Source organism: Pinus tabuliformis, chromosome 9 (assembly GCF_031772625.1).
Source record: "Pinus tabuliformis cultivar Carrire ecotype Pingquan chromosome 9, CPIR1, whole genome shotgun sequence".
NCBI lineage: Eukaryota > Viridiplantae > Streptophyta > Pinopsida > Pinales > Pinaceae > Pinus > Pinus tabuliformis.
This window is the reverse complement of record NC_142307.1, coordinates 677,908,144-677,935,768: the sequence shown is the minus strand read 5'-3', so window position 1 is coordinate 677,935,768 and position 27,625 is coordinate 677,908,144.

The window sequence follows — 27,625 nt, the reverse complement described above, 5'->3', positions numbered from 1 at the left end:
AAAGAAGAAGGTAGCCATATTATCTAATAATATTGGATAAAATTTTTACTTAAAGATTTAGAAACTTATTGACAATGGCTAATATATTGGTAGAATCTTATTTATCTGAATCTAACAAGTTAGATGGTGAAAATTATGCAAATTGGAAGTTTAAGTTGCAGACTTTGATGGAAGGCAACAATACATGGGCGATTGTGTCTAGAGCTGAAGTTAAGCCAGTGTCCCCTCAAGCCACAGATGTTGCAATTCAAGATTGGGAGCGACAAGAAAACAAAGCAAAGGTGCTTTTGTGGATGACGGTTAAGGACAACATTATTCCACACATTAGAGAGTGCAAAACATCCAAGGAGACATGAGACACTCTCAAAAATTTGTATGAGACGAAGACTACAATCGAATATTGTATTTAAAGAGTAAGCTTCTTTCAATTAAGATGGAAGAAAATGAAACTGTTAATGATTTTATTTCTAGAATTAAAGATATAAAGGATAAATTAGGTGACATTGGTGAATCAGTATCTAGTACAGACTTGGTTAATGTGACATTAAGTGGAATGCTTGATGAATATCAAATGTTTATAACTGGTCTTTCAGCTAGAGAGAAGGCTCCTACTTTTGATGAGTTGGCAGGTATACTTATGCAGGAAGAAGAGCGGAGAAGAAGCCTTAAACATAAATCTCCCAATTTAGATTTGGCATTGATGGCCAAAGGGAAGCAGTCCTTCAAAGGCAAACAGTGGGAGAAAAATAAAGGCAAAAAGCCATAGGTAAAATCATTTCAAGGTACCCCTTTACCAATGACAAATACCAAATCAAGTAGAGATGATGTGTGTTATTACTGTGGTAAACCTGGTAATTTTGCTAAGAATTGCATGAAAAGGAGGTCTGATCAATTTAAACAAAGAAGGAATTCAAGAAATTATGTTGATAGAGATGAAGCAATTAGTCAAGATGTTAGCAATCTTAAATTGTTTGTGTCCAATGCTGCTTTATCAGCAGAAACTGATGATGATAATGCTTGGTTTATAGATTCTGGTGCATCAATCCATATGTCATGCAAAAGAGATTGGTTTGATACTTATCATGAGATTAATAATGGTGGACACATCTATTTAGGAAATAATAGATCACATGAAATTAAAGGATATGGTAATATAAGTGTTATGATGCCTAATGGAGAAGAAAAACAAATTCAAAATGTGGTGTATGTTCCAGGATTAAAGAAGAACTTAATTTCAGTCTCTACTATCACAGATCAACATTTAAAAGTTGAATTTGTGAAATCACATTGTTTGGTAAAGGATGTGAAGAACAACTACAAGGTTGCTGCAAACGGAATGAGAGTTGGAGGCTTATACAAGTTGGATGTAATGAAAAATGGGCATCAAGCTTTGGCATCAACAGGCATGTCAACTATGGAGCTTTGGCATTGAAGGTGTGAACACTTAAATCATAATGACTTAATAATCCTCCAATTATTAAGGGTGAACACTTTGAATGTGAAGGTTGTGCACTAGGAAAACAACATAGGGAAGAATTTCCTGTGCATGAAAATAGAAGAAAACATGAAATACTTGAACTAGTGCATACTGATCTATGTGGTCTAATGCAAACTAAGTCACTTGGTGGACCATATTACTTTGTTATATTTATTGATGATAGCACTAGATACACCTAGGTGTATTTATAAGAAACAAAAGTGACGTGTTTGAATACTTTAAATAATTCAAGAGTATGGTTGAAAAGCAAACAGGAAAGAGCATTAAAATTCTTTGATCAGATAAAGGTGGTGAGTACACTTCAGGAGCTTTTATCAAATATTGCAAACAAAATGGAATTATGCAACAATTTACAGTACCACATACACCTCAACATAATGGAGTAACTGAAAGAAAGAATAGAACATTAGTTGAATGTGCTCGAAGTATGTTAAAAAGTAAAGGACTTTCTAATAGTTTTTGGGCTGAAGCCACTAATACAGCTGTATATCTTAAAAATAGAAGCCCTACTAAGTATCTTGAGCACAAAACACCATTTGAAGCAATTTATGGTTTTAAACCTAAAGTTAGTCATTTAAGGATATTTGGATGCAAGGCCTTTGCTCATATTCCTAAAGAGGATAGGAGAAAGTTAGATGACAAAGCCATCAAATGTATTTTTATTGTATATTGCACTGATCAAAAAGCATATAAAATGTATGATCCAAGTACTCACAAGGTCTTTGCAAGTACAGATGTTATATTTCATGAGCATGTAGATAAACAAATAAAAGAAGATGAACATAATACATGGTAGTCTTCTTATGAAAGCTTTAAGGAAGAAGAAGAAGTTGTGGAATCAACTGAAGAACAAGAACACATGGACGTTCCAAAAGACACATCATGGAATCAAAGTCCACAAAGAAGTGATGAAGACACTCCATAGAGAAGAAAAGGAGAAGGTACTCCACAAAGTAATGAACTTCTAAGAAGGTCAACACGACATATTCAAGCCCCCATCAGGTATAAAGATTATGCTTTAATGTCTCAAGTAATGACTATTTTTGAGCCCTTAAATTATGAACAAGCCAAAAATCGTAAAGAATGGATGGAAGCTATGACAGAAGAATATGGCTCTATAATGAAAAATGAAACTTGGGAATTAATAGAACTACCTGAAAATAATGTCCCTATAGGATTAAAATGGTTGTACAAGACAAATTTAATGCAGATGGTAGCATAGACAAGTATAAGGTAAGATTGGTTGTAAAAGGTTATTCACAAAAAGAAGGTATACATTATGAAGATACCTTTGCTCCGGTTGCAAAAATGAATACAATCAGAATAATGATAGCATTGGCAACTAAATATGATTGGAAGCTACATCAATTATATGTAAAGTCAGCTTTTCTAAATGGTGACTTAAAAGAAGAGATTTATCTTGTTCACCAGAAGGATTTGTAAAGAAAGGTTAAGAACATCTTGTATGCAAGTTAAAAAAGGCCTCACATGGACTAATACAGGCCCCCAGATATTGGTATGAGAAAATTGACAAATTCTTCTTTCAGCAAGGATTTAAAAAGAGTAAAAATGATCCTAATTTATATATCAAGACAGATAGAAATGGGGATATAGTATTACTTTCTATATATGTTGATGATCTAATAATAACAGGGAGTGCTGATAAATTAATCATAGATATAAAAAATGAAGTTATCACAGGAATTCGAGATGAAGCATCTTGGTGAGATGCATTATTGTCTAGGTCTTGAAGTATGGAGGGATGATGGAAGAACCTTAATCACACAAAGCAAATATACAAATGAAATACTAAAGAGATTTCATATGAATGGATGTAAAGCAATGAGTACTCCATTGGAACAAAATATCAAATTAAGAAGTGATGATGGAACAAAAGAGGTGAATGGAACATTGTATCAACAATTAGTGTGAACTCTGAATTATCTCACAACCACCAGACCAAAGATTGCTTATGCAGTAACCATACTTAGTCAATTCATGGCTAAACCTCAAGAAAGCCATTGGATAGTTGCGAAAAGGGTCCTTCGATACTTAAAGCGAACTATCAATTTTGGTATTGAATATACTAATGCTTGTAATGTTGAATTGACAGGTAATTCTGATTCTGACTGGGCTGGAAATCCAGATGACAGGAAATCCACCACTGGATACGTCTTCAATATAGGATCGAGAGCTATATCATGGAGCAGTAAGAAACAGGCAACCGTTTCCTTATCATCAACTGAAGCAGAATATAAAGCATTATGCAGTGGCACCTGTGAAGCAATATGGCTCAGAAGAATACTTGAAGATGTTGGTGAAGTTCAACAAGAACCTACAATGATCAGATGTGATAATCAAAGCACCATCAAACTGGGGAACAATCTTGTATGTCATGCAAGGTCAAAACATATAGACACACAATATCATTTTATAAGAGAAAAGGTCCAATCAAAAGAAATTTCTCTAATGTACTGTAATACAAATGAGAATGTAGCTGACATATTCACTAAGCCTCTTGGAAAGGAAAAATTTGAGTTTTGTAAAAGTAAGTTATGTGTTGTAGAAAATCAAGATTATATTGTAAGCCTAGTTAAGACTTAGACCAGCAAGCATATCAATTAAGAGTATGTTTACAGTGTCTTATATATTGTATATTTGTCATATGGTTGGAATTAAGGGGGAGTGTTGGAAAAACAATAGTAATTCCAACCACCACCATTAATGTTGCGTCTAACTTCTTCTAGAATTCGGCAGAGTTGGATAGCTTCCTGGAGAAGCCACCGACTCCAAAAAGACTCCAGAAAGTTCTTTATTGTGTATAAAAACCTATTTAGCCATCGAATGAAGACAAGTTTTGTGTTTATGTGTTTAACTGTGTGATCTCTGATTAGACTCCCCCTCAATCTCTGAGAAACTCTTTGCAAAGAATGCAAGATGCACTTATAAAGGCTGAATACTTGATTGATCGCTCACAACGGCTGCACCATTGTCCTGAGGTTTTTTTTGAATTCCCAGACTCTCTAGAGAAATCAAAGAGTGGAAGACAACTTTAAATTTGCTCTTTAATGAACTTCACACCAATTTTTCAGTGTTTTGCAGTGCTCAACAGGTTGCCTACGCCGCACCACAAGAAGCAGAGATAGAGCTAAATAGATGGGTTATGGAAGCTCCCCAAACTCGGATAATAGGAGTATATGCCAATGGTGGCGTGGAAAAAACAACAATGCTCAGAAAAATGTACAACTCCTATAAGGTTAGTGACATTTTTGATGATGCCATTTGGGTTCCAGTCGATCAACTTCCAAATGTAGAGTTGCAGAGTCATATTGCTTCTAAAGTTAACTTAGACCTCACCAACTATCATAATGATGTTGACATGCGAAGGATGATGCTGTCTGCATATCTCAAGAGGAGGAATTTTTTTTTTTCTGGTTTTAGATAACATGTTGAGAAAACTTGGTCTCAACAAATTAGGCGTGGAATTTAGCAATGACAAGTACAACAAACTTATATTCTCTATGGAGAATAGAAATCTGATTGATGAAATGAAGGCCAACGGATGCATGAAAATACAATGCATGCCCATGGAGGACACATGGCAGTTTTTCAGCAATATAGCTTTCAAGGATGTGCATATTCCGGGGGAGATAGAACACATTGCCAAAGAAGTTGCTAGCGAATGTGAAGGTCTGCCCCTAGCGATAAAGTTAGTAGCCTCTGCCATAATTTGCAACAAATCTTTAAATGATTGGCAGCTTGCTTTAAGGCAAATGCAGAGAACGGATTTCAGTTTTCCAATCTCTTGTCCTTCCATTGATCCAGTTTTGTTTCAGCAATTGAGGTGGAGTTACGAGACTCTGCCTCATGCTAATTTGAAAAATTGTTTTCTATACTGTGCCACTTTTGCCCAAGGTGAACAAATTCCGGTGAAAGCATTGGTGCATATCGAGATCGCAGAAGGCCTACTTAAGGGCAGAGATGCAGACTCTTTGTTGAAGATGGGGTACAATTATGTAGAGTTATTAGAAAATCGATGCTTATTTTAGGTGAAAGGAGATGTCATTACAGTTCACTCTGTTGTCCATAACATGGCGATTTGTCTCGTAGAGAATGAGAACTGTGTATTTAGGGCAAGTCAAAGGCTTCAACATTTCCCTCATATCCAGAACCAGGTTGTTTGCAAAAGACTCTCAGTTTATGACAATAATATCACGTCTTTGCTGCAAAGGACTTGCGATGCCCCAAATTGGTTTCTCTATTCCTGGGAAAAAATGAAGATTTGAAAGAAACTCCAGCAGGATTTTTCCTCAACTTCACGTCGTTGAGGGTATTGGAGCTGAGAATCCCGGTAAAAACATTGCCACCATCGATGTGGCATTTAATACACCTTGAGTTTCTCAATCTGAGTTGGACTGAAATTGAAGATATACCCGAAGATATTGGTAATCTTTCTTCCCGTCAGTTTCTGAATCCGGGATATTGCAGAAATCTAAAATGGTTGCCATCTCAACTAGGAGACCTAGAAAATATGAAGTATCTCTATCTTAAGGGTTGGTATAGCTTAGGAGATTTTCCAGATGAGATAAACTGTAAGATTGAACTATAAGAGAATGGAATTCTAACAAATACTTTGTTACCATTGAAGTCTTTGCGTCAATTCTGTTCCACACTCGTATTATTTGATGGGAAGTAATTTTTTTAAATGGAATGCAACCAATGTGTGTTAATTTACCATTGAGCAAGTTAACATGATTATAAATATACCTTCAAATTTCTTAGGTTTAAATCATAGTCACCAAGTTAGAGTTCTAATTTAGGTTTAAATCATAATTACCAAGTTAGAGTTCTAATTTGGATTGGCATACGATAGATACGGAAATAATTTGATTGGATATTTTTCAATTCAACAAAAAATCGTCAATATACATCAAAATATTTAGCAACACTATACATCAAAATATTTAGCAACACTATACATCAAATTCGTCAATATACATCAAAATATTCGTCAATAAAACTATATGATTGGCCTTTGTCCCATGGTGCATAATATCCTACATTCCTCTCCATTCCTTGCCAACGAACATCCTCTTCTCATGGATCCTATATTTATAGATATTTAGATATATTTTGATGTGAGAAAAAAATAAGGGGAAATGAAACCTTATATTTATCCATGTTGTCCCATTTGTTTTTCGATTATGGATATATTTCTTTGCTCTATTTAAGATTGCACTAAATTTGGGATAATTTAGTGGTTCTCTTTCTCTCATTTCATTGCTCTAGCAGTCCTATCTTCATTGACAAGTAAGCAAAGCTTCCAATAATTTATAAATGACATTGTACTTATAATCAAATATTTCCACTTATTGGGTTCAACAAATAAAAGGTATCCAATGAGTTTTATTTAACTATATTTGATGTTAAAAAATCACATTCTATTTAGCAAAATGTTTCCCTCTAACCCATAGATGGGCATTTTATTTAGTGTATTCTATAAAAGATAGAGCATTAGTAAACAATCACTAATAAAGTGAAAGATTTCAAGTGAACATAACCTAGAAAAAGATTATAGTTTCATTTCTACTATGATTTAGAATAATGCCATGAAATTATAGCTCACAAATCATTTTTTTAATCTTATTTACTACATCGACCATAAGCTCCCAAAACTTACTTTGAAGATATGAATTTGCATAGTAACTAAATATCTAGTTTGGAATGATATAACTATTTCTCCTATAAGAATACTACATAAACTCGTGATGGAAATCTAAGAGAAAGGTTAAATGACTCATTTTCCAAAGTTGGTTTTTTTCTTATTTCACCTTGTGTACCTCAATTATCAATTTAGGTAATTTTTTAAATTCTTTTCTAAAATATCTCCATTTTTCTTGATGTATAACTTAAAATTCAACCCATTTTTACTTCAAATCAAATATGACTCATCAATGGTTCTACAATGAAATAATACCCTTTCTAAATGATTTAGTTGTTATTTTCTATTTCATTACTTTTTCTCTTAATCAAATCACTTCTAATAAACTGAAGCTTCTCCTTCATTTGTTTACCCCTTAGCTAATATTGAAGTAGGTTTGTCTAGTTTTCATGTTTATACTTCAATTAATTTAACCATAAAATCAACTACAATAAGTTTTGTTGGAGGTTCTATAGAGAAGGCATCTTGTGGTTGTGTAGCAACAAGTTTAGTTTGTGGTTTTGTAGCAACATCTTGTGGTTCTATATCAATCACTTCAATAGTTGAAGCCTCATATTTTAAACAATCATTCTAGTCACCTTCATGTGGAGGTGAAGGTCACCACCCACAAGTGAAGGTCGCCACCCACATTCTTCAAAATCCTAGGCCATTGTATCCAAACTTTCCTCGCGTTTGTAAATGTTTAACTTATTTTAATTCATGATCAACTCATGGAACCACCTCTTATTTTCCATATTTAACTTTTGATTATGTTTAAATTATGTACCAAAAGAGTGGTTCAAACGATATTTATTAGGATTGAAAATAACAATAACCTTCCTTTTAGCTGCGGGCTTAGCTATTTCAAGAGGTGCTTAGTAATCTATTATATCCATTCTAGTAGCATTTTTCAATAACAAATTATTTTGTGAAAATGTTGTCTTGAAATATAATATTACCTTCTTCTGCTTAATAACATATTTAGCACATCCCTCTTGATTGAGATGGGGGAATTCTTCACATGAAGGGCCTTTTGACACTTTTATAGTTACTTTTGGATGATTTTCTTCTCTATTTTTTGGGATGTTCTTCCCATACCATCTCAAAACCCTCGAATGGGTTGTCCTCCTTAAACAAATGCCTCTTCTTCATGTGATTTCATATATTTTTTTGCATGTGGCACTTCATCTTATTTCACTTCTACCTATGGTGATTTTTCCTATTGTTCTTCTACCTACCATGCTTCTTTGTCTCGTTCCCATACCTCTTTTCCTTCTTCTTATTGTGCTTCTACATGTTTTGCTTCTGCATGGTCTACTCATGGAACTCTGGCTAGAAATGCTTCCCAGATATAATTGGTGAATGAAAGGGCAGCCATAAGTAATAGCTTGATCAATCCATGATTAATTAAACTTTGTGCAATATTTTTATCTATTTTTATTCTCTAAGGTGTAAGATGAAGTAATATTAGCAAGAAATAAGGCCTAATAATAAGTATCTAGTGTTTCGAATGGTTTAGGAATTTGAAATGATATCGATATAGAAGGTTATGGTGGCCTTCACTATACTGCATTTCAATAAAAGATATGCCACATTAGCACATGGATGACTCAAATATTGGCATTTTACTCCCTTGTCAAGTTTCACCACCTCGTTTCTAATAACAAAATCACTTCACATTTTGTTGTTTCTAATAACAAAATCGCTTCACATTTTGTTGAGCATAATGTGGCATTCAAACAATTTCTTATCTATCCTATGTAAGCCTATTGCTTAAGTAATGTTATCCTTTGTAAACCTAATCCTCAATAAAAAATGGTGGATAACATTAAATTTCTTGCTATTGTATAAAACCTTTGTAGGTGCTCAAAATAGGTTAACCACATAACATCTTGAATAAATGCAAGATTGTTAGTGTAACATATAAGTTTATCTTCTTGGGAAAATTGTAATTAAATTTGTTTAAAACTATGCATGGATATTTATTTATGGCCATATTGATATTTTTATTTTTATTTCTATCTTATCCCCACTTTGGGAAGGATACTTTTTCTAGTGCTCATTCCTTGATGGAAGACTAAACTTGACACATTTTTCAAATATTCTACAGTGCAATAACCTAGATTATTTATTCTTGAATCCAATTTTCTTCTATTCTTCCACACTATTTAGGACTCCATCTTTTATTCACACTAATCATAAAAATATTTAGCTTTCTTGAAGGTTTTATCAAGTGTTTTTGGCTCATAAAACTCATTGAAATCTTGAAAAGAATATGGTATTTCCTTGAAAAAATGATGTATCTTCAATTTCTCATCCTTGATATGAGGGACATACATTAGAACTTTTATGAATCTATTTTCATATGAATCCATTGCTGGTTGTCCCAATTTGGGGTCATTGAACTCTCTAATATTTCCATCATAATATCTTTCATAATTTTATTTCTCTATGAAGTATATTTCAAAATTTTCCAAGTTGAGCTTATTTTTGTTGATGCCTTAGTTCTCCCATAAAATGTCAACTTCTCCTTTTCATTTGAATATGGCTACATTGGCTTTCATATTCTCACAATAAGTATGTACCCTAAAGTATTTCTTCAATCCTAACAACCATGCTTTATTCTTCTTATTCTTCTAAACCTCACCATCAAAAGTAGGTGGCTTCACCTTCTTGAATTCCTTGGGCAAGAAACTCCTTTTACACCACTCCTTCCTTTTCTTATGCAATCCTAACCTATCTACATTTCTTAACAACTTGTTTGAGATACCTATCTCCTCACTAGAGGTGTCTATACAGGTTTAATTGTTGGATATGTCTTTCCTAACATTCATGTGCCTCGTATTTGTGATATTTCTTGCTGTATTTCTATTACTTGACTCATCTTTTATAATTTTTAATCATGATTATTACCTTAAAGTGGATATTTATATTTGAGATGTTCCTTTCTTGGGGACAGTGCCAAGACACTCTTTGCAAGATTTAAAGAAAACCTCCTTGCTTTAGGCCTCAAAGTAGCTCTTAAGCCAGAGAGGGTAACCCTCAGATATTTTATGCCATATGAGTTCTTAGTGTCACTTCAATAATATATTTGCAATATAAACTCAAATTCCAATTTTCGATGATTTTTTAATCACAACTATAGGTAATAATTATTTAAAACCACTTATAGGCAATATTACCTAGTGAAGCTAACTCTAACATTTACCACTCAGTAAAAACATTATTGCTTCAAACCCTAATTATGAAGGAAGATACTAATCAAATCATATATACTTTGGTGATCAAGTAGTTTAAATTTAAAAAAGGAATTGATGAGGTATAATAGGGATGCATGTTCTTGATTAGTTTTGGAATTTAAAAATAAATAATTTTCAAATTAGAGTTTCAATAATTTTAATGGAAATATATTCAATATCAATATTAAAATTTTATTATTTCTCTAATAAATATTAAAGTGATTGATATAAGTCTATTTATCTATATTAACTGCATTTACTATTGTGATCAACATAAGTCTATCTACTTATATCAACCATATTTATTAATGTAATTAACATAATTACAATAACAATTATTAATATTAAGATTAAAATTATAATAATAGTAATTAAATTAATAGCATATAGCGTGAAAAAATAACAAAAAAAAATAAAAATATTAATATTAAATTAATTTAATTTTGAATTAATTTTTTCATTTAATCAATGTCCTTAAATACATTCTTCCTTAACACAATCTCAATTTCTTAGAACAACGCTTTTTACAAATGACATATTACAATTCTCCAAAGTATTGTTCCTCTCCCTCACAACGTATAGGCTCGGGGGATTATGAGCATCTTTCCATAACTCTTTATATCCTTATGTCCACTAAAGATGGTTGCTTTTTATATCCTTATGTCCACTAAAGATGGTTGTCTACATAGGATTTTTTTTTTGGAATCTCCTCTTTCATCACTCGTAACGACTCTATTTTCATGCTTTTTATATTCATATTCACTCCACCGAAATCTATGCCCTTATCACGCAAATCATAAGAACATAATATCATTTGATAATTAAACTTGTACTAATTAGACAATACAAGTTACTAATAATGTAAATGTATTTAAATAGTTTATTGAAATGCAAAGTAAGTTATTTTTTAAGGAATTATTTTTTAAGTATTTTTAATAAATTTTTTGATAAATGGGTAAAATTCTGAAATTGAAATTGAAATTTGAAGTTGTTTTAATAAAAACGAAAATTTGTTAATTTAAAATGAATTATGAAAATTTCTCAAATTAGAATATTTTATTATCTAAATTGTAGTTTTATATTACAAGATTTGTTAAATAAAACATTGAGAAAAAAAGATATGGCATGCTCAAATTCTTCTAATAAAATCTTAAATATTTGTTTATAAAAAAATTCATATTTTTATAATTCCAAAGTAAAAGAGTAATAAACCATATTAAAAAAGATTTATTTTACAATATAGCATAATAAACTTGTAATATAAGTATCTAACTATTGTAGATTTTTCTTAATTTCGGATTTATAATGTTTTAAGGAAGGTCAAATTTCTTGAGGTTACAAATTTTTTCTTCAATTTTAATTTTTACTTTCTTTTTTCTTAATTATTTTTAGAGATATATGATACCATCTATTATTGAAAAGTTTTGAGATGATATTTTTTTACCTTTAATTGTTTAAAGAGAGTTCATTTCCCAAAATTAACATGTTGAACACATGATTTTGACATAAGTATTTATATATAAAAATTTGATATTACTAGCACAAACACATTAGTACATGAGATTGATAAACATCATTTTATAAACAGATTAACATATAAAAAGTGAAAATGTAGTTAATTTGGGTATATCAGTCATATTTACTAACATAATTATGTGAATTAATGACCAACATATGTGACTTAAAAAATAAATGAGATTAACCATAATTAAAGGAAATATATATTTAATCCTAATTAACCAAAAAAATTTACTTAAAATATTTAATTTATAACTTATATTAAAATATTTTTTATCATATATAATTTTTAATTTCATATATCATTTCCATGAAATATTTAATTAGACATTACTAACACTTCAACCGAATAAAGCATTTTCCATGTATCAATACTATCAACCGTACATGCAAGGTAACTCCAGTTATACAGAAATATTTTCTTAGGTATAAAAAACCTAGCAAAAAAAATATATTTGAAATACATCTCATAACAATCATCCAAACTAAAAATCTTTGAAATACATCCCATAAAAGGCATCTTCCGGTCAATTAACACAAATTTGTTGCATCCCATAAAAAGCATCCTCCAATCAAATACCACACTTTTCCAAAAAGACTTCAATTCTAACAATGTATTTGTTAGAATTCCATTCTGTTACAGTTCAATCTTACAGTCTATCTCATCTGGCAACTCTCTCAAGTTATAACAACCCTTAAGATAGAGATACTTCATATTTTCTAGGTCCCCTAGTTGAGATGGCAACGATTTTAGATTTCTACAATATCCCAGATACAGAAACTGAAGGGAAGAAAGATTACTAATATCTTCAGGTATATCTTCAATTTCAGTCCAACTCAGATTGAGAAACTCAAGATGTATTAATCGCCACAGAGATGTTGGCAATGCTTTTACTGGGATGCTCAGCTCCAGTACCCTCAAAGAGGTGAAGTTGAGAAAAAATCCTGCTGGAATTTCTTTCAAATCTTCATTTTTTCCCAGGAATAGAGAAACCAATTTCGGGTATCTCAAGTCCGTTGTGGGCAAAGACGTGATATTATTGTCATAGACTGAGAGTCTTCTGCAAACAGCATGGTTCTGGATGTCAGGGAAATGTTGAAGCCTTTGACTTGCCCTAAATACACAGTTCTCCTCATTCTCTGCCACACAAATTGCCATGCTACCGACAACATAGTGGACTGTAATGACATCCCCTTTTACCTGAAATAAGCATCGATTTTCTAGTAACTCAACATAATTGTACCCCATCTTCAATGAAGAGTCTGCATCCCTGGCCTTAAGTAGGCATTCTGCGATCCACATATGTACTAATGCCTTCACCAGAATTTGTTCACCTTCACCAAAGGCGGCACAGTATAGAAAACAATTTTTCAAATTGGCATGAGGCAGAGTATCGTAACTCCACCTCAATATCTGAAACAAAACAGGATCAATGGAAGGACGAGTGATTGGAAAATTGAAATCCGTCCTTTGCATTTGCCTTAAAGCAAGCTGCCAATCATTTAAAGCTCTGTTGCCAATCATTGCAGAGGCTACTAACTTTGTCGCCAGGGGCAGACCTTCACACTTGCTGGCAACTTCTTTGGCAATATGTTCTATCTCCCCCGGAATATGCACATCTTTGAAAGCTATACTGCTGAACAACCCCCATGTGTCCTCCATGGACATGGGTTGTATTTTCATGCACCCATCGGCCTTCATTTCTTCGATCAGATTTCTATTCTCTGTCGAGAATACAAGTTTGCTTTCTTTAACATTGCTAAATTCCACCCCCAATTCATTGAGATCGACTTTTCTCAACATGTTCTCTAAAACCAGAAAGAATTTCCTCCTCTTGAGATATGCAGACAACATCATCCTCCGCATATCAACATCATTATGACAGTTGGTGAGGTCTAAATTAACTTCAGAAGCAATACGACTCTGCAACTCTACATTTGGAAATTGATCAACTGGAACCCAAATCGCATCATCAAAAATGTCACTAACCTTATATGAGTCGTACATTTTTCTGAGCATTGTTGTTTTTCCCACCCCACCACTGCCGTATACTCCAATTATCCGAGTTTGGGGAGCCTCCGTAACCCAGCTATTTAGCTTTATCTCTGCCTCGTGTGCTGTGGCGGAGGCAACCTGTTGAGCAGTGCAAAACACTGTAAAATCGGTGCGAAGCTCATCAAAAAGCAGATCTAAAGATTTCTTCCACTCTTTGATATCTCTGGAGAGTCTGGGCGTGCAAAAAAAGAATTCAAGACAGTGGTGCGGCCGTTGTGAGCGATCAATCAAGTCTCTGGCTTTAAGAACTGCATGTTCCATCCTTTGCAAACAGTTTCTGAGCGATTGAGGGGGAGCCTTGCGGTGACGCTCGAATTGATCAGTAATATCGATTAAGAGGACCTTCATTCGATTTAACTGAACTTCGAGAAGCCGACGGTTATGATCCAACAGCCTGGCATCGTCAATCTGTCGGATGAGTGCAGTAACAACAACGGTTATGGAGGTGGCTGCGGTTCCGGTCAGAATATCCATAGCCAATGATGGGTTGGAGCAGAGTGGGGAAGAAGAGAAGAACAAAGTAAGAGAGCAGAAATATGAATAGGCGTAAGCAGGGAGCAAACCCAAATATGCGTATGCAACGACAGAAGTGCAGATGGGTCGTCTAAGATTTAAATATATAAGGGATTGGAGGTGCTTGTATTTGTGATGATTCAGGGGGAGGTGTAAGGTTGGAATAAGAATATATGCCAATGAAACAACTTTAGTTAAATCGTCAACATTTTTCCGTTTCTATTGCCTTTACACCCTACAAAGAAGTGATCATTCATTCCCTTTTTAATAATTTCCTAATATAAAGGTGAGAAGTCATTGTTCATTCCCACGTTTAAAAGATATGGAAAAGAATCAATTCTTCTGCTTCTGTCCCACAAAGAAGAAAAACATGCGACTGTTCATTCACACCATGATCGATAACTTTTTGAAACATAACATCTCGGAAAAGAATAAAAATAAAGTTAAAGTATAAGAATTATAGTTTTTTTTAATTTTCTTTAAATCATTTAGGAATAATGTAAATAGTTTAATCAACTAATTGTGAATAATGACTTGTGATAATGTCAAAACAAATAATGAAAAAGTATTCAATTAATTATACAAAATGACTTGTAAATGTCAAAACAAATTTTCGTGGATTGTTCTATGGAGAAAGAAGTAATATTCCTTTACTTTACAAGAGAAGGAATGTAATGACTCATGTATAGATAAAATTAATAATTTCAATATCAATTTTCATTGATTCTTATATGGTAAGAGAGTAGTATTGTCGTTGATCCCTCCGTTGATTTTTAATTTAATTTTTATATCGTAACAGAGTTATATAATTAATTAATATTATATTATATTTATATATAGGCGTAGTTTAATTCATAGACTAAATAGTTTAATTTATCGGAATTTAATTTTCTTTGTTATTGTTTAAAATATATTTTTGAATGTATAAATGGATTCAATAAGCTTGAAATTATGTATATTAAACAATTAAAGCTCAACTTTTTAAAAAATTATGTTCGGTTTTAATTAAAATAATTAGAAAAATAATCATGAAAAATGTCATTTCATGTGTGTGTATATATATATATATATATTGCTAAGAGGTATTTCATAGCTTGGTATGAGAGAGAGGTTCTCAGATAATGTTACATTTAAAAATAATTAAATAATACTTGTACTAAAAAATAAAAAAATATTAATAAAAAAATGCAATTCCTTTTTTTTTATCAAGTAAGAGTAGGACCTTCTATTAAGCTAGCCAAATATACATAATTTACATGAAGCCACACCCGCTTTGTGGGAGTTCAACAGTTAGCAGGGCAGGCAGAACCGAACCATTCACCCAAAACCAAGAGAAACCTAAACAGGAAAACCGGGGAGAAACTGCCAAACAATTAAGGCACAAGGCCGTCTGGTAGTGCTGTCGTGCACCAAATGAACCTAGAAATCCTTGGAGGACGAGTCCATCGAACTGGGGGTCACAAAAGGCCACATAAGACCCGCCGAGGGTCCACAAGAGGTCCCACCACAAACCACACTTAAAACTATCAAACGGACTCGACGAAAATTAAAAGCATAACACTCTAATCTTTTTTCGGGTCCGACCAACTAGCGCAAACAAATCACCACTGTTGATCAACTGACTAAGATCCAACGGTCTTAGTGAATATTGGGATGACGAGAAGCGCGAGAGTTAACTGCCCGATGAGGGCGGTTTTCTCTCACCTCGCTCCGCAACGTGTCGCATGAAGAGTGGAATCAGAGCCAATCTCAAAAAAACCAGAAACCATTCGGGCCCCGCCGATATACCACTTGTGGTTTTGAACGGTTGTTTTGCGAAAAAAACAAGCACGTCCTTTCGCCACGTGATGTCCTTCAATTTCGTCCAGCAGGAAATTCTTGAGCCAATCCAGTCCACCTCGATTCTTTGTCAAACACCAACTAAGCAATATGAAAATGGACACCCCAACCTGTGGTGCTATCCGGGTCAATCCTTTCATCATTCAATCAAAAGTACTCCAAACTTTGGAAAACTGCCAAACCAAAGAGGGTTAGACTGTATAGGGTTCTCCATCCTCCCACCGGTCTTCTGAGTCCCTTCGATCCGTCCTATTCGTCCATAGTTCCATATCCTGGGTTGCCTGACAGAGACAGTCCTCCCACAATTTGCCTGGAGGTAACAAATCCCAGGCATACCTAGAATCCCTGTCCCTATTGGTGACTCCTTCGTTCGCCAACCGATCCACTAACATGTTAGCTTTCATTTTCACATGAACAAATCTGACAGTTTTAAGGGTTCGCATGTGAGAGTAGATGCGGTGAAAAACCTGCAGAAGCTTCCAGTGCTTCGACACTTTATCTGGAGAGGTTCCATTACATATTTTCTTAGCCGCTCTAATAATCAATTCCGAATCCACTTCAATTATAACATTGTGTGAATTTGATTCCACCAGGATTTCCAAGCATTGCTCTAATTCCATGAGCTCAGCCATGTTATTAGTGGCCTTCCCCAAGTGGCCATGGAAGATTTTCTGTATTTGCCCCTGATCATCTCTTATGGCACCCCTAAAGCCCGCTAATCCTGGGTTGCCCTTAGATGCTCCATCAATATTAACCTTTAAGAAACCATAAGGAGGGGGCTTCCAAATGTTAAAACCTTTATTTATTAGGCTCACTTCCTTTATTATTCCTAGAGGACTGATGGACTGGTGACCCAAGTGAAGTATAATTCTCTCCTTTTAGGGCAGAGGAGGATCTTTAGGAAGGGTCCTCAACAAGCTTCTTACTGTGTCTTTGAGCTGCCTTAGAATTTGATCAATTATGTATTGGGGCATGCTTGTTTTGTTTTTGAAGATCTGACTATTGCGCTCTTTCCAAACATTCCAGATGACAAAGCCTGGAACTAGAATCCAGGCTTTATTAACAATCTCATTCCTTGAGAAGTTCTTCCTCTAGTTCTTCAGAGTGTTGGATATGCTGAGACTATCCCTATCAGTTTGTCTAAAAATAGAGGCCACCTAGTGCCACACCTTTGAAGTGAAAGGACAGAGGTTGAGAAGGTGTTCAATCGTCTCCTCATGTGTGCCACATATGTAACATTTGGAAGGACCAATGAAGCCTTTCTTAAGGATATTCTCCCAAGTTAAGATCTTCCTTTGATGCACTAGCCAGATGAATAACTTTATTTTCATCCAATGTGGGCTTTGCCAAAGTTTCTTCCAGACTTGATTAAGATTCACAAAGTTAAATCCTGTGACTTCCTGTTTAGCCTCTTTGAGGTTAAAGTTACCTTCGGTGTTCTTTCCCCATCTTAATTGGTCTGATGAGGAGGAAACCAAAATCCTTCTATGCTCTAGATCCTAAGTGAGAGCGTCTGCCTTGGTCTTCAGTGGGCTTTCATCACTGTATCCTAGATCCTTCAACTTCCTCCATTTTCCATTATTCCTTCCCTGATCCCAGAAATCTTTTACCAAAACCATACCTTTGCTATCTGTGTCACTTTTGAGAGCTACAAGTTCATCCCTATAAAGGTTGGGTTCCTGTTGCTAGTTGTCCTCCCAAAATAGAGCAAGGTCCCCTGCTCGGATTTCCCAAAAACAATGTAGTTGAGCAATACTTTTATTATCCCAGACAAGGTTCCAAATGTGGGAGTCCCTGATTTTCCCTGACATTCTAATGTGATCCTTCTCCTGCCAATACTTGGCATACTTTTGTTTCCAAACCTTAGCCCATGGGGCATTCGGTTCCTTAATCCATCTCCACCAAAGCTTAACTCCCGAAACTTTGTTAAGGGTCTCACGATCATGAAGCCCCAAGCCACCATGGCTCTTGGGCTTGCAGAGCTTGTCCCAAGCTACTAGAGCCCACTTCTTTTTCTCTTCCCCTCTGCCCCATAGAAAGTCCCTTTGTATGCTTCTTATATGCTTCTTAATACCTTGAGGAGCAGGAAGAGCTGAAAACATGTAAATGGGAATGGCCTACAAGACCGCTTGTGTGAGCACGAGGCGCCTTGCCAAATTTAGTGACCTGCATGTCCATTTTCTGACCTTGTCCTAAAGTTTATTTAATATTGGCTCCCACACTTTCTTGCTTAGAGGTTTGTCAGTAAGAGGAATGCCAAGATATTTGGAAGGTAGCTGTTCCCTTTGAAATCCAAGAATTCTGGTAATGTTTCTCTGAATAGCAATATTAGTGTTAAAGAAAAAAACTTTGGACTTGTTGAGGCTTACCTCTGTGCCTGCTACCATAGCAAAGTCATTTAAGATGTTTTTGATTGCTCTGGCTTCCCTGACTGTGGGTATGCCCTGCAACATTGTATCATCCACAAATTGTTGATGAGTGTTTGAGTGAGAGTGGATCTCCTTGTCTGAGCCCTCTGGAGGGTGTGAAGGTCCTTGATGGAGCTCCATTAAGCAGTATGGAAAAGCTGGTCGTGGTAACTAATGCCATAACCCATCTTATCCAATTTTGGTCAAAGCCATAGGCTTTTAGAATTGCTCTTATGTAAGACCAGCTTAGTTTGTCATAGGCTTTCGCTAGGTCCAACTGAATGATCATACCAGCTTGTTTGTTGCTTTTGAGAGAGTGTACCACCTCATGAGCTTGGATGATATTGTTGAGGATTTGTCTTCCCTCCACATAGCTTGTTTGCTCCTCTGAGATGAGAGAGGGTAGAAGGGGCTTGAGTCTATTGGCTATTACTTTGGAAATAATTTTATACACCACATTACATAAGGCTATGGGCCGAAAACCATCCGGAGTCATGGCATTTTCCTGTTTTGGGATAAGAGCTATGAAGGATGCATTTAGAGCCTTCAGTACCTTTTTGGATCTTCTTGAGTCTTCCACAACCTCGAGGATATCATGTTTGACAGTTTCCCAGCAGGCTTTGAAGAAATCTACATTGAATCCATTCGGGCCTGGTGCTTTTCCATTTTGCATTTCATTAATCACTTCACTGACCTCCTCTTCCGATACTGGCCTATTAAGATTGTGGTTGTCCTCTCTGGTAACCAGCTGAGGGATATACTGAGTGAAATGGTCAATGAACCTGGATCTATCCTCCAGTGGCTCCTTTGCAATATTGCAGAAGTGTTGTACAAGGACTGATTCCATATCATTGTGAGATACAAGCTCAATTCCTTGAGAATCTTTGATCTTTGTGATTCTGTTGTGTGCCTTGTGAGCCATAGTGGATTTATGGAAGAATTTTGTATTTCTTTCTCCCTCTCTAATCCATTGTATCCTTGATTTTTGCCTACAAAAAATTTCCTCTTGTAAGCATCGATCCTCCCATTCCTCTTGCAAAGAATTTGTTAGTTTTTGCCGCTCTTCGGTGAAGCCATCTGTGATATTGATCGGATTGATCTCCTGGAGCTTCTACTCAATTTCTCTTTTGGCTTTGAAGATATCTCCAAATTCCTTTTTGTTCCAAGCTTTAAGACGGGATTTGATATGTTTAAGTTTCTGCTGGAGCATGAACATTTTTGTGCCCTGAATGTTCAACTCCTCTCTCCACCATTTATCAATGTTACTTGAGAATTTAGGGTGTGAGAGCCAGGCATTTTCAAACCTGAAAGGTTTGTTTCTCGGTGTGCCCATAAAGGTGGCTTCCAACTATACAGGCCAATGATCCGATCCTCCAAAGGGCAGAATGGAGGCTGTCATGGCGGGTCCTGTGAGAAGGAGGTCCTCTGAAATAATAAATCTATCAAGTTTGGAAGAAACTTGAGAAGCCCCTCCCCTTTTGTTGTTCCAAGTGAAGGTTCCATTAATTGTTTTAGTGTCCACTAGACCCATGTTCATAATGAAGTTCTGGAAGGCCATGGAGTCTCTGCCTAGCTGTCTAGTGCCTCCTTTTTTCTCTGAAAGAGATCTTATCATATTGAAATCTCCTGCAACGATCCAGGGAAAAATGGGATGTCTTGCTCTTAGATCCTCCAAGGAGGTGAGAAGCTTGAGTTTGTCTACTAACTTTTGAGGTCCATAAACATTTGTAATCATGTACATCTCCTTATCCCCTACAGGTTGACATATCAAGGAAAGATAGTTCTTGGATGCTTCAACATCCAGGGTTCCAAATTTCTGTGGATCCCACAACGTGAGAATCCCCCCCGCCGAGTTATTTTCCTTAACCTCTAAGTACTCATACTTGATTAACCACTTATTATGAATATCTCTTATCTTATCCATCGAACATTTTGTCTCCTGAATAAAAACCATGTCTGCTTTTTCTTCTTTCATTCTGTTACTTAGATTTATTTGTTTCCTTCTATTCCCTATTCCTCTAATGTTCCAGGTTGTGAGCTTCATTAAGAAAGGTTAGTAAAGGAATAACTGGTAAGATCTTTCATATTGCCTGAGTTGATCAATAGTTTTCCACATTCGTTCAATAGCTCATTCTGTCTTTTTCTTCCTCTTTTCCTACCTGAGTTCTTTGGAGATTGTTCCTGTGAATTCTCCATCATCTTGACCCCACTTGGCTCCTTGCTTTCATGATTTCTTTTGACTCCAGCTCCCTTCACTTGTGACCTCCATAGAAAGAGTTGTTGTACTCTGTCATAATCCTCTTTTGGTAGGAAGTCCACTCCTATGTTCTTTCCGTGTTCCAAAAATTTCTCTAGATCTATATTTTCCCTATCGAGAATCTCCTGTAGCTAATGGTCCTCTGTTCCCGCTTCACTTGGATTCATCTCCTGGTCCCTACTGATCTCCATCAAGCTTGGTAGATCATCCTTTTGCTGGTTGTTTACTGTGATATCCTCCATGTTAACTACCTTATCCTGCTCCTTTGTTACGTTCTCCAAGTCCTGGACTGTTTCCTTGTTCCCCTCTTCTTCCTCGAGGATCTTGAAGCTGTTGTGTCTTGTATGTCTGTCCTCATTTATCTTCTTGTGTGGACATTTCCCCCCTTTCCCTTTGCTCCCGACCTTGGTGAAACCCTCGTGATCTCTATCCACAATAGTTTTCTGGTTACCTTCCATATTGATTGTGGGGCAGTCTCTAAATATATGCCCATGTTCATGGCATTTGCGACACCTAAATGGTATGTGCTCATAGTCTACAATCTACACCCATTCTTCATCATATACTTCTAAACTTATCACTTCTAGAAGGGCTCCAGATAGATCCATTTCCACACATATTCGGGCAAAGGAGGTATATTTTCCTTTCAGAGTTGCCTCTGAGATCTTTAGAAAATGCCCCAGCTTGTTGCCTATGGTTTTCAAAGATTTTGGTAGCCAATAATCCAGAGGAAGGGAGTATAGTCTGATCCAAACTAGTACTGATGTGAATGTTTCACGTTCCAGGACAAAGTTCATCATCCATGGCCGCATGTAGAGTCCTGCCGCAGCATAGAAATAAGGCCCCCCTTCGAACACTTTGTCTTTGTCCTATAGGCTTGTGAACACTACTGTGAAGAAGCCCTTAGAACTCAGATGTAAATGTATTTCTCCCTTTGGCTTCCAATGGCTCCTTATCCAGGCGTGTAACGCCCTCTTCGTCGGCCATAACCCCATGAACTTGCATATGATTGCATGTTCCGTCATGTGATCCCTATGTGCTTGTATCGCTGGATCGCTCAATACGACCTGGGGAATAATGCTTGACTTGGGTTTGTAGACCCCAGATGTCCTTATGGAAGCCGGTCTTTCACTGCTGCCTCCATTCTCCTTTTCTTTACTTGTTTCCTGTTGATTCCCTTCCTGATCCTGATGTCCGTTTTTTCCAGATGTCCCCTTGCTTCGTGCTTCTGAAATCTTCTCCAGAGGTTTTTTGAAATGCTTCTTTTCCACGTCCTTACTTCCCTCTGTGACTGCCTGACTATAGGAGGGAGTAGCACTCCCCCTTGCATGCCCCGCCATGGTACCCTGAGTCAAAACCCTAGCTCCAGTTCTTGTCCTCGTCGTCCTTCAAAATTATAATATTATTTACATTCCATTCAAGAAAACAAATAAATTCGAGATATGTAATTCCTTCACTTAATATGGAGTTGACAAATAAAAGTAATATTATTAATACTACATAATGTATAATTCATTATATATTTAATTATATATAACATTTAGAACAAAAAATATTGTACTATCAATTATAAATGATAGAATTTTATACAACTTTATAAAAGAAAAATAAATAATTTTATTCAAATAATATATATATATATATATATATATATATATATATATATATATATCAATCTTAATTAACAAAAATCTTGTATATTTACTTTATTGAGAGAGTTTTTATTACATAAATAACTTCTTTTTAATTTAAAGTATAACAAAAAAATTGTAATTTTTTCAATATTTAATATGGAATTGAAATGTAACATTTTAAAAAATATTAATAGTGAAAATGATATATATATATATATATATATATATATATATATATATATATATATATATATATATATATATATCTAACAAGTGAAAAGAAAAAAAGAATTAATGTTAAAATATTTTATTATTGTATTGGTCAAATCCAATATAGATTCATCTTAGCTCTCAATGTATCAAGAGTCAAGAGGAATCAAATTTTTTGAGGTGTGAAGTGTTTCACTAAAAAATAGGTTCGCCTCTTGAAAGATTTGATCTCTCTACCTTTAGTCGATCTAAAGTTGAGATGGATCTATGATGGTTATATAATAAAAGAAGTAATATTGGTGTTGAGATTAGTATAATGTTATATTTATTATTTATATTAATATTAGTATAAATTTATCTTAATTTGGATTTACTAAGCATGAGAAAAAATCAAATATTAAAAAAAACAAATTTATTTTTCACTTTAAAATTTAAAAGAAAATTTACATCTAAAAAGATTTGATACCTATAAATGTTTTATAGATTCAAAATTGAAATAATTTATACTCTTCTTTCTAATAATATTTATATTATATAAAAATTTCACACCTTATATATATTAAGTAAATTAAACATGAAATATTATAGTTGCTATATATATATATATATTATTTCTAATTTTATTTAAATTTTTATAAGACAAATGACATTTTTTAATATATATATATATATATATATATATATATATATATATATATTGTAAGTTTGGTAGATTCCTTTTCTATTAATATTTCATGAAAATAAGTATGATTTCTACAAAATTGCAGGTGGTTTCAACCTGCCCGTAGGAAACTAGGTCTGTTGGCCACCTGTCTGCATTGAATGCTGTCCAAAATTTAAAAAGAGTTTTTCTTACCATCCATGCTACATTGGCAACTTTATCAACTATATAATTCTTGCTAAAAAAGTAAATGCTACACATCATATAGACAAAATTATACTGACTCGTCTGCTTCATTCATCTAAAGAAACCACCAGGGCTGGGGCTTTCGCGCTTCAACCCGGAACTTCACTTCTCATCATATTCTAAAGACTCTGTTCAATCATGTTCACAATGAGGTTGTTGTTATACAACTGCATTTGGACAGATTGTATCTCCCTTTGCAGATCCTTCATACTTGGCTTAACTGGTCTATCCTCCTCTGGGTCTTCTCTTTCATTATAGGTTGTCATAGCGCGGGCCCAGATGTTTTTCATGACCCAATACTGCTAGATAGTTTGACGAAACAACGTTTGGCGTCCTCTGGTATTCCTTGGGTCTTTGATGATTGTTTCCCATTCCTCTGCCTTGATCTCTTGATTTTCAATGTTTGTGTTTAGTTCTCTTTCCCATTCGGAGATTATGACTTTCACCTCAGCTGGGGTTCCTATGTAGTATGTGTTGATCAGGTTCTGCATACTCTTCTTCCATGTTTTCCTTCCTCTTTTTCTTGGGTCTTTGCTTGAGGTCGGTTCCAGGCCTTTTATCTTCTTTCCCGCCTCTCTCGTTCCTCTGTTTCCTTTCCTTCCCAGTTGGTGACCTTCCTTCACCATCCAATTCCTCTTTCTGCTTTTTTCTTCCCTTTCCAAGTGCCGCAACTGTATTGGGCCTGGATCATGATTTAATTGCTGCATCTTCGAAGTTCTCTGAACTCTGATTTTTAAGCTACCTATAACAAAAAGCAGTAATACAACATTATAAGCCATCATCAAATTAACTATAGTGTACTCATATAATTTTGCACTATGTGAGTTGGTAATGAAATTGACATCTTTCCTTCTGTTCTTGTTTGGAGACTCATCTTGAGAGTTGGCCTCGCTTGTTTTGGGATTCCCCACAAACTTCCCCCAATCCGGGTGAGTCTTCTCGGGCGCGAGCGTTTTCATCCGCTCCATGCCTTGAGAATTGTGATAAGACCCCTCTACACCCTTATTCCCCGCTCCCCCCACAGAGTTTTGAAGGATAATAACGACACCCTCGTCCTAGTTTCTTCCCATGAAAGTTTGAATAACCCCTCTACCCGACTCCCGCAAGACTTCCCTGCACCTCCACCCGACTATAATTGCAGCCCTGCCCCCTAGTTTCCCAATATAATTTCTGCCCTAGTTATCGCCACCCTAGCAGGCAAGACATTGCTTCTCAATCGCCCACCAGACTATAATTTTTATTCCGGTCCACGAGGGAGTTATCCTTCGCCATTGGGTCCCTGCGAGGGAGCAAAGCAAAAGCCTACTCATAGTGATTTCCCACCCCCAATTGCATCCCCAATTTAATTTTAATTTTTGTTCAGATAATAATAGTATAATTTATAGTTATATATAGAGAGCCAAGGCTTAAGAAAAAAAAAGTTTATCGGAAGTATTTAAATTTTTAGAAGGTTATTAAATTCTAAAATATTATGATTAAGATTATAACATATTATTATTTAATTTTTTTTAATGTGATATACATATTATCATTATTTAAGTTAAGCACTTTACATTATATCAAATGAGAATTATATAGACTAAAAAAATTCTACTTTTGGTTTACTTGAAAACAAATCAGACCAATAACATAAGTTCAGAGTCTTGAGGTTGCTATGACCTTGTTTGATTAGAGCATCTTGTAAATAGAAGCTTATAGAAATAGGTTGGATGTGCTAGACCTTGACATTCATCTACATGAGAAGTAAAAAAAGACTATTAGTGTTGCAAGAAAAAAAATGAGTGAGTCATAACAACTATTGGGAAAAATCTCCACGAATCCTTAGTGGTTGGTCACTTACCGTCATCTAACCAAAAGGAGCTCCTAGCTATAATGGTCAGCTTGTGGTGTATACTCTCAATTTTTTCCTCCAACTCTACCAGTTTGATAGATTTTTTCTCTTGAGTCATCTTCTAACTCCCTATGTTACTTGCAATATTCAAACGAAGTTTAAACTTGTTCCCTTCGTGCCATGATCAATGAACTGACAAGAGCACAAGAAGTACTTAAAGTATAGTGGAAACAACAACCCTTTATTATGAGATGACATCATATCAAAGTGAGAAAAAGAAACCAACACCCACTATACTTTAAATCCTCCTTAAAAAAACATTATTATTATTACTACTACTTTTATAATTAAACCTAAATTATATTTATTATTGTTATTTTTTAATTTAATATAAAACTTCATTACAACCCGACTCACTATCACATCTCTATAAAGAAAACTGAAAAAAAAAAAAATAACAAATTCATGTGAGTGAACTAATTATTTATATTATTTTAACTTTTTAGTTCAGCGAACATTATAATTTATTAATATTATTTTTATTTAATTTTTTATTAAATCAATTTTTCTTATATAATTTAAGGAAATTAAGAAAAGAAATTACAATTTATAATTTTATAATAAAAAAATATTATTTATTATATATAGGATTATTATTCATTTTTATTATAATTTAAGTAATAATAATTTATTATAATTTATGTAATAATAAATAAATAAATCATTTTTAAATTTTTAAAAATAAAATTTAATTATATTTATAATTTAAAATAATTGAAAAATCAAAATCAAATTAAAATTCAATTGTGTAGTGAAAAATAATTATGTAGTGTTAAGTTTTCATTTTGGAAATCATTATCAACCATCTACATATTTGGAATAGTTTATCGAAATTGCTTTGCGAATTTTTTTTTAAATAAAAAAATATTTTTATCATTTATTTTAAGAAATGATAATAATTTTTTTAATCATTTAAATAAATTTAATTAAAAAATTTATAATATTGTATTTTAATTAATATCAGAATTGATTTTTTTGTTGAAATATGGAAATACAATTTCTAGTTAGATTGTGATTTTTTATTGTTTAAAATATATTTTTGAATATATAAATGGATTCAACACCCTAAAAACTTCCTTTGATACAAAAATTGCAAATCAAACAACTTAAACTTATGATGCTTAAAAATTTATACCATATTTTAGGTAAAATTGCTGAGAAAAATACTAGGGAAAGGGGTCATTTTATTTACTAATTAGACTATGCTTAAAATAATATATATTTAAAATGAAAAATTATAATAAATGAAATTTATAAAATATAAAATTTAAATTAATGAACATGTTAATGAGGTCGAAGTGAGGGCCTTGGAGGCAGTGGCCGCCACCCATGAATGTCATGCGTATTTATGTAAGGGGGGCTTGAATTTCCCTAGCATGCAACAACATGTAGATCTCCAGTTGGAAATTGCTTTTAAATACATGTCTTATGAAGGCTATGGAATATGATGGTTGTGGTTTGAGCAGAAGAGAGGGCTCGTCCTCGACCTCCTATTGCATGCATTATGCTATGGCTATGATAGTGGGGAGCTATGTGTTTGTGCTTGAGTTTGCAATTAAAGTGGTGAGACATGAACTTGTCATCCTATGGGGGTGTTGGAGGAAGCAACGAAGTTCCCTCGACGTACAGGTCTATGTATTGTTGTTTAGAACCCGTTCTTTTGGTGGGCAGCTAGTGAGGGCATTAATTTATTTTCATAGAGTGGAATTTCAAGTCGATTTCTTTCTTTGTCCAACTATTTTGTTTATCTGTAGATTTGCATTTGGATCTGAGGTGCTAGGATTAGTGTTTATATTCCTTGAACTCTAATCTCAGTCTGTGGATAGGTATCGAGGAGGCTTGGTAGCCTGCATGCGTCTTTTGTTTTAGGGATTCTTGGATTTGTTAATGTTTGGGTAGGTGGGTATTGCCTCGGTAAAGAAATTCGGGTGTCGGTGCATGTATCTTGTAGATA